Source organism: Nicotiana tomentosiformis, chromosome 8 (assembly GCF_000390325.3).
Source record: "Nicotiana tomentosiformis chromosome 8, ASM39032v3, whole genome shotgun sequence".
NCBI lineage: Eukaryota > Viridiplantae > Streptophyta > Magnoliopsida > Solanales > Solanaceae > Nicotiana > Nicotiana tomentosiformis.
In genome coordinates, this window is record NC_090819.1 from 89,998,889 (window position 1) to 90,011,273 (window position 12,385).

Here is a 12,385-nt window from a genome sequence, read left to right on the forward strand (position 1 = left end):
ATCACTTTTCTTCCTTTTGTTAAAAATCATTCAACTTTGTATTAATTACTCAAAAGTCACTTTTCTTTCTTTTGTTACACAAAAATTATTTTACTATGCTTTAGTTTTCACAATAATCACTTTGACCAGATTTTACAAACCTTTCACCTAAAAAGTCTATTATTCCCATGAAATTATAAATTCTTTCATTTATGTAAGTAATACCTTCTATATTATATGCTATAAAATATACTTTTACCCAGATATTTTACTTATAATTAAAATAACTTAAGATTATTTTATTTATTATTTTTATAATATATTCGCACATTTAATTTTTTCTTAATATCACTTTTCAAGATATATAAGTAATATTACCGTGAACAAATCTCAAGTCCACGTTCTTAATCATGCCTAGTGAAATGTGTTTAATAAAAATTAAAAAATCAAAGCTCATTAATTTATCAGCCAAGCCATACCTATTAATTTAATAAATAAAATACTCATATTTTAAAAAATAACACATCAGATTAATACTTTCAAATAAATAATATTAACAGATAAAGCTTTAAAAAATTTAATATTAAGCACAAATATCTTTGAAACTTCTTTTAAAATTTTTATTGACTATAAAAAATCTATCATTTGTTAATCAAATATGTTTTTATTATTTTAAATAAATATTAAAAATAAATATTTTATTATTATTTTTATATTTATAATATGTTCATATTTGAATATCATTAACAAATTGAGTGCCATGGAAAAAGTAAATGTATGAATATATTATAAAAGTAATAAATAAAATAATTTATTTTAATTATAAGTAAAATACCTAGATAAATATATATTATATAGTATATAATATAGAAGGTATTACATAAATGAGAAGATTTATAATGTCAAGGACATAATAAACTTTTCAAGTAAAAATATTATAAAATCTGGCCAAGGTAATTTTTGTGATAAATAGAGCAAAGTAAAATAATTTTTGTGTAACAAAAGAAAAAAAATGACTTTTGAGTAATGAACACAAAATTGAATGATTTTTACGTAACAAAAAAAAAGTAATTTTTACGTAATAAATATAAAATTGAATAACCACCCGAGAAATTTACTCCTTATTTTTCGGTCGGCTGCAATTATAAATTTAAGGTGTTTGAAAATGAACTCCCTTATCCTACTTGATAAGAGATTATGACGTACAGTTAGGCGTGGATATACAGTCATCCTGTGTTCATTTTTCCATATACAAAGTTGACTTTATTCTACTCGCTCCATTTATATTTACGTGAATTTATTTCTATTTTAGTTCGTACAAAAAAAAATGACTCATTTTTTTATTTGAAAACAATTTACCTTGATCTAATGATTTATAACCACACAATATATATGTGCCTTATTTCACACCACAAATTTAAAAATCTTTACTCTTTTACGGAGGAAGTACTTGTATTGTATTTTATTAATAAGGGTACTGTTTCATTTAATTTTTCTTATATAAGGGTCACGTTTTGCACAAGTATTTCAAATTCATTCGATCTAATTCCTCACATAACAATAACTATACTTATTTCATTCTCAAGTAAATTAGAGTCGGCTATATGAATATTGCGCTACTGCTTCAATTAAGCTCATATCACAATTAAGCTCATATCAAACCAATTAAGGTCACTCCGTAAGTCATCCTCACATGATCCAACAAAAATATCCTCTCCCAGCTTCAAACAAACGACTGAAGCACCAACACTCAATGATCCCACCAGCACCGCCGTGGCATCGTTGCTACTGAGGCTCTCCACATATATCATCCTCTTCGTAAACTTTAAATTTCTCAAAAATTCAAAAAGCTATAACCTAGCTAGGTTGAATATTCTCAGTGTAAGATTATTACGCGAAAGGTTGTAACCAAGAGTAATAAAGAATTTGATGAATCCTTTGGAGGTAGTAGTCCAGGTTGAAAATAGAGGCACAAGTCCTGTGTTTCTAAAGGAAAGGTTCCTCTATGCGCTACCAGGCCAATACGGTCTTGTGATTAAACTGGATGCCCACGAGATAAAGGTTTTCTCGGCGCAGAAATTCTTTAGACGGAACAAGTTATTCAGAAGACCCTCAATTATAGAGGTTCACGATGTAAATGGGAAGCTCGTTCAGCGCGTGACTCCACAAACATTCATGATCTTTCCAAAAATCATCATCTACGTAACTCCTGATGAAAAAGGCGGATCAATCATCCTTGGGATTCGTCCCGGCCGAGCTCTTGAGCTTTCTCGTCTGCGGTACTACCAACTTTCTTCTTCTACTTCTTGATAAGTATTCGTAATTTAATTATTGTATGATAAACAAATGTAGCCGTTCGACCACTAAATTAACTCATGATCTAAGTATGTCATTCAGTGGTGTAACTAATGGCGGCAAAATGGTTAAAAGGAAATACTTAACCACCCGTATTATTCACTAAAAAATGGGTTGGATAATGAAGTTTTTAAAAACGGGTCAAATATGAATAAAAACTATATTATCCATTTAGAAAATGAATAACTAATGAGTTTAACTTTTACGTTTGTAAAGCTTCAAATTGGGGGTTATTCAAGTTTGGGTGATTAGGAATTCTTCCAAAAGTTGTCATATTCAAAAAGTCATGGTTAATATGGATATTTATATTATTCACCGATTAACCTGTTTTTTATCCGTATTAAATATGGGTCGGATCGGATAATTTATCCGTTTTTGTATTACCCGTTTTCAACCTGACCATATCCGACCCGACCCGTCTATTTGTCACCCTGTAACTTATAACTCTCTATAAATGTTAATGATCAGGGCATTCACCTTTCTCGCGATGGGCTATAAAGGAAGGGACGAAGTTCCGGTTGCCAAGGAATATTCTCAGTGACTTTCTGAAGATTGGACTACAGGCTGTGATAATATTTTAGTGTTTACTGCAGTCGAAAATTCGTTCTTTAGTTTGGCTTGAGGGAGAAGGCTTTTGAATTTTGATATTAATACTTTTTTATTGGGGTGGGGGAGGTGTTGACAAATGACAAATCTTATATATTGATTCTGTACTTTTTTCTATTTTGATGATGGAGGAGAATTAATGTGTATTATTATTATTATTATTATTTCGTCCGTTTTCCTATGTGTGTTTGTTTTTTCAAGAGATACTTCATTAATTTGGTTTTTTCCTGTATTTCTGGTTGGCGTAATTCTCTTTTGGGCTCAAATTAGTCATTTACGACCTTCTGCGAGTACGCTAACTACTAACCAAGTTTCAAAAAAATTTCAGTTAATTGTTTAAAGGGAATAAGTTCTAAACATTGAGCAAGACCTCATCAGTTAGTGTGATATTTCTTATGTTTAATAATCTTAAAACCGCCAAGAAGCTGAAGGGAAAGGGAACAAGAAATATGCTCTGCATGAAATTTGTTAAATATATTTCGTCCCTTTTAATTTTATGTATTGAACCTATTTAATTTGATTGGGCACGGATTAAAAAAGAGATGATTTTTTAATTTGTGGTGTAAGCATATCATAACATTTGTATGGTCATAAAATTTATTAAGTATCAAGGTTCACAATTAAAAACATGGCAAAAATCGACCGATGTTCGGTAATTGGCAAAAATCGATCGAAAACCGACCGATTCGTGACGGTCGGTAAAGCCAACCGACCTACTTTGATCGGTCAACTAAATTCTACAAATGACGAAAAAAATATTTAACAGAAAAAACCGACCGACTTCAGTCGGTCAACTAAATTCTACAAACGACCAAAAAATATTTGACTAGTCCTTCGTTTTTTTTCGACCGACTTTGATCGATTTTTTTTTAATTATATAATTAAAAGATGCACCATCTGGGAATCGTACCGAGACATGTGCTGTGGCAGGATACTATTCTACCACTAGATCATCGATGATTCTTGAAAAATAAATTTTCCGGAGTGCAAAAATAATTTTTCGCATTTTAGCGCAAAACTAAACCGATCGAATTCGATCGGTTTCGTAAAAAAAATTAAAAGAAAATATTTTGTTAAACCAACCAATATTTTGGTCGAATTTTTATTAGTGGTTAAAATGAAAAGGTTTAAGTTAATAGTTTTCAAATATAAAAAGGGTCATTTTTTAGATAGTCCAAAAAGTAAATAAGGTCATATAAACTATCTAGAGAAAGTACCATGTAAAGCAACCTAGGGAGAGGGGGTGAAAAGTAGTTTTTGACCTACTAGTGTAATTTTTTATATACTCAATAGAGTATAATTTTTTATCAAAGGGTGCTCAACTAAATACCATTCACTCTACCTGGCTACGCCGCTGAGTAGTGTGATTTAAAGCTTATGTACACATTAAGAAAAACGGTGTATACGGTCAAAACCGGTTTCGACCTTCGTATGATTAGTCAAGATTGGAACATAATGGACCGAAGGTCATCTTTATAATATCGAGATGAGATCTGAATCTAAGTTACCAAGCTCAAATTTCTGGGACCGATCAAATACCGAGCTCGAAGTCATTACCGAGCTCGAGTCCAAGTCAAACTATGAAGTGAAGTGGTGCCATCGAGCTTAAGAGCCAGAGACCGGCCAATATCAAGTCCGATTCGATACCGAGCCCCGAGTCAATATCGAGCTCGAGTTAATATCGAGCTCTAAATATGGAAATCGACCAATACCAAATCCGACCAAGATCGAGCCAAGAGACAAGAGTCGTTACCATCGCACTAAGGGAGATAATCTCGGCGGGAATTAGGAAAAAGCTAATCTATCATGGGATCCCCACTATCTATTTTTAATTACATCTAAAATAGGATTCCTCCACACTAAGAGGGATAGCTACTATTTCTGTAAGGAGATCCAACATTATGGCATTCATACACTCTCATATTATTGATATTCATATAGAGATTATCCTTTTTGGGTTTTGTTTATTAATTCGTCTTGCTTGTTCATAAACTGTTTTCCACTCAATTTGGTTTGTATTTCATTCTTTATACACTAAATACTCAATATATTTTTACTTACTTTCCAATTTGTGCCAAGTTATACCACGTATCCTTAGAACTACGTATAAATTCAACTCTATTCATTTTTTGGGTAAACAGTTTGGAGCCCACCGTGGGGCTAAGGATAACAGTGGTTATTTGGTACGAATCTCTGCAAAACACACCATTTTACACTTGCTCTTAGAAGTATCTTTGATTTCATGTTGAAAACGATGAATTCTCAATTAATGGCCCTACCAATCGACAACGAAGTAGGCCTTCAAGATAAGAACAACAACTTAACCCCCGGGGGTGGAAGGCCACTCGTCGATCCCGTTGGAGCTCGGGTCGAAGAGCCAAAAGACGTTAATTCACATGCGGCCATCGAGGCAAACCAACGTTCCGACCCTGAAAATAGCATTCATGGTGGAACTCGGTCTGCAACTTGAAATACCCAAAACGTTGAGGAAAACGGAATCAGCTTACGTATGATTTTTGATATATTGCAAGCTCAACAAGTAAAAATAGCCCAGTTGCAGAGCCACACCCAGGCACCGACCAGACTCGAGCCCAGTCCACCCCAAGAAGTCACCCACAAAATGGGGCCAACTATAGTAAGGTCAAACGAGCAAAAATCGAGGACTAATCCCGAAATTATTAAGATGTTCGAAGAACTGACAAAATGAATAGAGTCAGGAGAAAGGAGGATCCAAGCAAACGACAAAAAAGTGGAAACGTATAACTCCATGGTTGATCATATCTCAGGGGAACCGCCGATATTGAAGGACTTAGATTCCAAAAAAAATTGTACAAAAGCCTTTCCCCCCGAGCGTGGCTCCCAAACCAATCTGAAAGAAGTTTTGCATGCCCGAAATTCCTAAATATAATGGAACGACCAACCCCAACAAACATGTCACCTCTTACACATGTGCCATTAAAGGGAGCGATCTAGAGGTCGATGAGATCGAATCTATATTATTGAAAAAAATTTGGTGAAACCCTGTCAAAGGGAGTAATGATATGGTATCATAATTTACCGTTTAAGTCTATCGATTCTTTTGCTATCCTTGCAGATTCTTTCGTGAAAGCCTACGCCGGAGAAATAAAGGCTGAGACCAGGAAGTCGGACCTTTTCAAGGTAAGGCAGAAGGACAACGAGATGCTAAGAGAGTTCATATCTCGTTTCCAAACGGAACAAATGGATATACCACCGGTCACTGACGATTGGGTTGTACAAGCTTTCACTCAAGGACTGAACAAGCGGAGCTCGATGGCTTCACGACAGTTAAAACAGAATTTGATCGAGTACCCAGCTATTACTTAAGCCGATGTACACAATCGATACCAATTGAAGATCAGAGTTGAAGACGACCAGTTGGGGTCTAGGTCCGTTATTAAAAGGGATCTCGACCGAGAACCAAGGTCAAACAAGGATCGATATCGGCCATATAACGGTGATCGTAGGGGTAGCGAACCTTCACGCAACCCAGTATGAGGTGAAAGGAGAAATGATCTAGGCCAAGGGTCTCAGGGGATGATGAACAGGAATGGGTTTGACAAGCATACCGGACGTAAGGAAGCACCACGGTTATCAGAGTATAACTTCAGCATCGATGCATCCTCCATCATGTCGGCTATCAGACGCATTAAAGATACTAAATGGCCTCGACCTCTGCAGACCGATCCTGCCCAGAGGAATCCCAATCAAATGTGCAAATATCACGGCACTCATGGCCACAGAACGGAAGATTGCAGGCAACTGAGAGAGGAGGTAGCCCAGTTATTCAATAAAGGGCACCTTCGAGAATCTTTAAGTGACAGGGCCAAAAACCATTTCAAAAATAGGGATTTCAGTAGATAAAACGAACAAGAAGAGCCACAACACATCATTAACATGATCATGGGTGGGATTGATACCCCCAGGGCCGGTGCTTAAACACACTAAGATGTCGATTGTAAGAGAAAAGCGATCTCGGACTCAGGATTACACCCCTGAAGGAACCTTGTCGTTTAATAACGAAGACGCGGAAGGAATCATGCAACCACATAATGATGCACTGGTAATATATGTACTTATGAATAAAACTCAAGTTAAACGTGTGTTAATTGATCCAGGTAGTTCTCCCAACATCATTCGATCGAGGGTCGTGGAGCAACTCGGTCTACAGGACCAGGTCGTGCCCGCAACCTTGTTACTAAACGGATTCAATATGGAATGTCAAACTACTAAGGGCGAAATAATCCTGCCAGTTAACGTGGCCGGGACCATCCAAGAAATGAAGTTCCACGTGATAGAAGGCGATATGAGATACAACGCCCTGTTCGGAAGACCGTGGATTTACACTATGAGGGTTGTACCCTCGACCGTCCACCAGGTTTTGAAGTTCCCAACATCGGAGGGATCAAAACGGTCTATGGGGAGCAACCGGCCGCAAAAGAAATATTTGCCGTCAATGAAGTGATTCCGATATCATCATTATCATCAGCAAAATGATCAGGTTCGAAGAAGGAACAGAATACCAAATAGCAATCACAAACGTCAGCTTCGAACCAATTAGAGAATAAGAAGAGTGACAAAGATGATGAACATGGGGTCCCTCGATCCTTCATGGTCCCCGATGATTCTGACGCTACCCAATCAACGGTCGAAGAACTGGAGCAAGTCATACTAGTCGAATATCTTCCTGAACGAAAGGTATACCTGGGCACGGGGTTAGATCCCGATCTCAGGAGAAAGCTTATTCAATTTCTTATAGCTAAAATAGACTATTTCGCTTGGTCCCATCTTTACATGACAGGGATCCCACCGGGAATCACCACTCATAAGCTAAGCTTGGACCCAAAGTTCCACACGGTAAAACAAAAAAAAGGCCCCAGTCCGAAGTCAAACATGCCTTCATCAAAGACGAGGTAACCAAACTTCTTAAAATAGGGTCCATTCGGGAAGTAAAATACCCCAAGTGGCTAGCAAATATGGCGGTAGTCCTTAAAAAGGGGAACAAGCTTAGAATGTGTATAGATTATAAAGACTTGAATAAAGTATGCCCTAAGGATTCTTTTCCTTTGCCTAATATCGATCGTATGATCGACGCCGCGGCCGGCCACGAGACTCTCAGCTTTCTCGATGCCTATTCCGGGTACAACCAAATACAGATGAACCCGGAGGATCAGGAAAAGACCTCTTTTATCATTAAGTATGGGACTTACTTTTATAATGTAATGCCATTCGGCCTAAAAAATATCGGTGCAACTTATCAACGCCTAGTAAACAGAATGTTTGAAAAGCAAATAGGAAAATCAATGGAGGTTTATATTGATGAATGTTAGTTAAGTCCCTACGAGCAGAGGACCATTTAAAGCATTTACAGGAAACTTTCGACATACTAAGGGAGTACAATATGAAGCTCAATCCCGAAAAATGTGCTTTCGGGGTTGGCTCGAGCCAGTTTCTCGGTTTCATGGTGTCTAATCGAGATTAACTCCGATAAAAACAAAGCAATCGAGGACATCACGGTGGTAGATAATGTAAAGTCCGTGCAAAGGCTAACGGGACGGATAGCCGCCCTGGGACGATTCATTTCGAGATCCTCGTATAGGAGCCACCGATTTTTCTCTTTGCTTAAAAAGAAAAGCAATTTTTCATGGACCCCGGAATGTCAGCAGACTTTGGAAGAGCTAAAACGGTATTTATCAAGCCCTCCATTGCTTCATACCCCGAAGGCAGACGAACAGCTTTATCTGTATCTAGCTGTCTCGGAGATAGCGGTAAGTGGAGTCCTAATTCGAGAAGAACGAGGTATGCAATTCCCTATTTATTATATCAGTCGAACTTTAGGTGAGGCCGAAACTAGATATCCACACTTAGAAAAATTAGCGCTTGCTTTATTAAGTGCCTCTAGGAAACTAAAACCATATTTCCAGTGCCATCCGATACATGTTGTAACAAACTATCCTTTACGAAATATTTTACACAAACCTGAGCTTTCAGGTAGATTGGCCAAATGGGCCATAGAGATCGGCGGGTACAACATCGAGTATCAACCTCGAACCACTATCAAATCTCAAATTTTAGCGGACTTCGTGGCTGACTTTACGTCGACCTTCGTACCCAAGATTGAAAAAGAATTACTGATAAAATTGGGTACCTCTTCGGGAGTCTGAATCCTCTTTACAGACGGTGACTCAAACACAAAGGGGTCCGGACTGGGCATCGTACTGAAATCGCACATAGGTAATGTAATTAGACAGTCTATTAAAACTAAAAAATTGACTAACAATGAGCCCGAGTATGAGGCCGTGATTACAGGTCTCGAATTAGCTAGAAGTTTGGGGGCCGAGGTTGTGGAGGCTAATTGTGATTCCCTCCTCATAGTAAATCAAGTCAATGGGACTTTTGAAGTCCGAGAAGATCGAATGCAGAGGTACTTGGATAAATTACAAGTGACTCTACATCGATTCAAAGAATGGACTTTGCAACATATACTTCGAGAGCAGAACAGTGAGGCCGACGCTCTTGCGAACTTAGGTTCGTCGGTCGAGGATGACGAACTCAACTCGGGGACTGTTGTACAACTCATGAAATCGGTAATCGAAGAAGGTTGGAGAAACAAATATATAGAGTACTTCAAGAACGGTAAACTTCCGTCGGATCCAAAGGAATCGAGAGCTCTACGCACAAAAGTTGCACGGTTCACCTTATCCAATGATGGAACACTATTTAGAAGGACCTTCGATGGTCCACTGGGAATATGTTTGGGACCGGGAGATACCAACTACATCCTATGTAAGATTCACGAGGGCACTTGTGGGAATTATTCCAGTGCCGATTCATTGGTCCATAAAATAATCAGAGCAAGGTATTATTGGACCGATATGAACAAGAACGCAAAGGAGTTCGTTTAAAAATGCGATAAATGCCAAAGATATGCGCCCATGATTCATCAACCCGGGGAACTTCTCCACTCGGTCTTATCTCCATGGCCCTTCATGAAATGGGGAATGGACATCGTCGGCCCCCTCCCATCGGCCCCAGGTAAGGCTCAGTTTATTTTATTTATGACTGATTATTTCTCTAAATGGGTTGAAGCACAGGCTTTCGAGAAAGTCAGAGAAAAGGAAGTAATAGACTTCATTTGGGACCACATCATATGTCGGTTCGGGATGCCATCCGAAATTGTATGTGATAATAGAAAGTAATTCATTGGCAGTAAAGTAACTAAATTTCTCGAAGACCACAAAATCAAAAGGATCCTATCAACACCTTATCATCCCAGTAGGAACGGACAGGCCGAATCGACCAATAAAACCATCATCAAAAATCTTAAGAAAAGATTAACCAATGCTAAAGGAAAATGGAGAGAAATACTACCCGAAGTCCTATGGGCGTACCGCACGACATCAAAATCCAGTACCGTAGCAACACTATTTTCATTGGTTTATGGCGTCGAATCTCTTATCCTGGTTGAGGTCGGAGAACCTAGCATCAGATTTTGGTATGAGTCAAATAACGAGACAATGAACACAAGCCTAGAATTATTGGACGAAAAATGAGAAGCAGCTCTCGTCCGATTAGCCGCCCAAAAACAGCGGATCGAAAGGTATTATAATCAAAGAACCAATCTTCGATATTTTAAAATCGGGGACTTAGTACTAAGGAAAGTCACCCTCAATACCCAAAATTCAAATGAAGGAAAACTGGGTCCGAACTGGGAAGGACCGTATCATGTTCTCGAAATCGTCGGAAAAGGATCCTACAAGCTCGGTGTAATAAACGGCAAATAACTACCAAGCAATTGGAACGTGTCACACCTAAAACGATACTACTGTTAAGGTACGACCCTCCTATGTTCATTTATATTTCGAAATTAACCCTTAACCAGAAACGGGGATGGAGTATTCAATTCGAAGCCTTTAGGCCTGAAAGCACGCGTTGCACTCTTTTTTTCTTAGACCGGTTTTGTCCCAAATGGGTTTTTCGGCAAGGTTTTTAATGAGGCAACCATTGATCGTGCTAACTTAGAATAATTCAACAGTATCCAAGGCCTCTTTACAATCAACCTCGGATACTGGGGGACATTACCCTCGAATGTATCAAGTTCGATGCAAGGAAGTTACTTCATGAAAACAGGGCTTCGATAGGAAAAATTGTAAGAGCCCAATGGTCAAAACAAACCATGCTTGTGTAGTTTTCTCGATCGCTGGTACACAACATGAACACATGTATAATGATATAAAGAGAAATTTCTTCTTTACCGATATCTCATATCTCAGAATCCATCCTCTATTTCGTGATCTATTATGCAAACAGGCTTAAGGGCCGACCATTACCCCATAAATCGGGGGCTGCCAACTAAAAAATAAATGAAATCAAGCCCCACATAAACCTAAGGGCTACATCACTTCGAGTTCAAGCAAAACTCTCACTCAACCATAAATCCTACGGGCTACATTACTTTGAGTTCGAGCAAACATTCACTCGACTACTAAGCCTACGGGCTACATTACTTCGAGTTCGAGCAAACACTCACTCAACTATTAAGCTTAAGGGATACTCTTACTTCGAGTTCGAGCAATCACTCACTCGACCATAAAGCCTAAGTGCCACTCTTACTTCGAGTTCGAGCAAACACTTACTCGAATATTAAGCCTAAGGGCTACTCTTACTTTGAGCTCGAGCTAACACTCACTCGATTGCTAAGCCTAAGGGCTACTCTTACTTCGAGTTTGAGCAAACACTCACTCGACCGTAAAGCCTAACGGCTACTCTCACTTCGAGTTCGAGCAATCACTCACTCGACCATAAAGCCTACCGGCTATATTACTTCGAGTTCGAGAAAACATTCACTCGACTACTAAGCCTATGGGCTACATTACTTCGAGTTCGAGCAAACACTCGCTCGACTATTAAGCCTAAGGGCTACTCTTACTTCGAGTTCGAGCAATCACTCACTCGACTACTAAGCCTAAGGGATACTCTCACTTCGAGTTCGAGCAATCACTCACTCGACCACTAAGCTTACGGGCTACATTACTTTGAGTTCGAGCAAATACTCACTCGACTATTAAGCCTAAGGGCTACATCACTTCGAGTTCGAGAAAAACTCTCACTCGACCATAAAGCCTACGAGCTACATTACTTCGAGTTCGAGCTAACACTCACTCGACTACTAAGCCTACAGGCTACATTACTTTGAGTTTGAACAAACACTCACTCGACTATTAAGCCTAAGGGATACTCTTACTTCGAGTTCGAGCAATCACTCACTCGACCATAAAGCCTAAGGGCCACTCTTACTTCGAGTTCAAGCAAACACTCACTCAACTATTAAGCCTAAGGGATACTCTTACTTCGAGTTAGAGTAAACACTCACTCGACTATTAAGCATAAGGGATACTCTTACTTCGAGTTCAAGCAAACACTCACT

The 12,385-nt window shown here is 38.4% G+C and overlaps 1 long non-coding RNA gene across 1 annotated transcript; it reads left to right on the top strand.

Annotated features, from left to right (window-relative positions):
• The first annotated feature begins 1,496 nt into the window (after positions 1–1,496).
• LOC104118524 (uncharacterized) lies at positions 1,497–3,119 on the top strand. Its single transcript, XR_011410077.1, has 2 exons — positions 1,497–2,258; positions 2,803–3,119. It is a non-coding gene; the product is annotated as an uncharacterized lncRNA (long non-coding RNA).
• Positions 3,120–12,385: the final 9,266 nt, after the last annotated feature.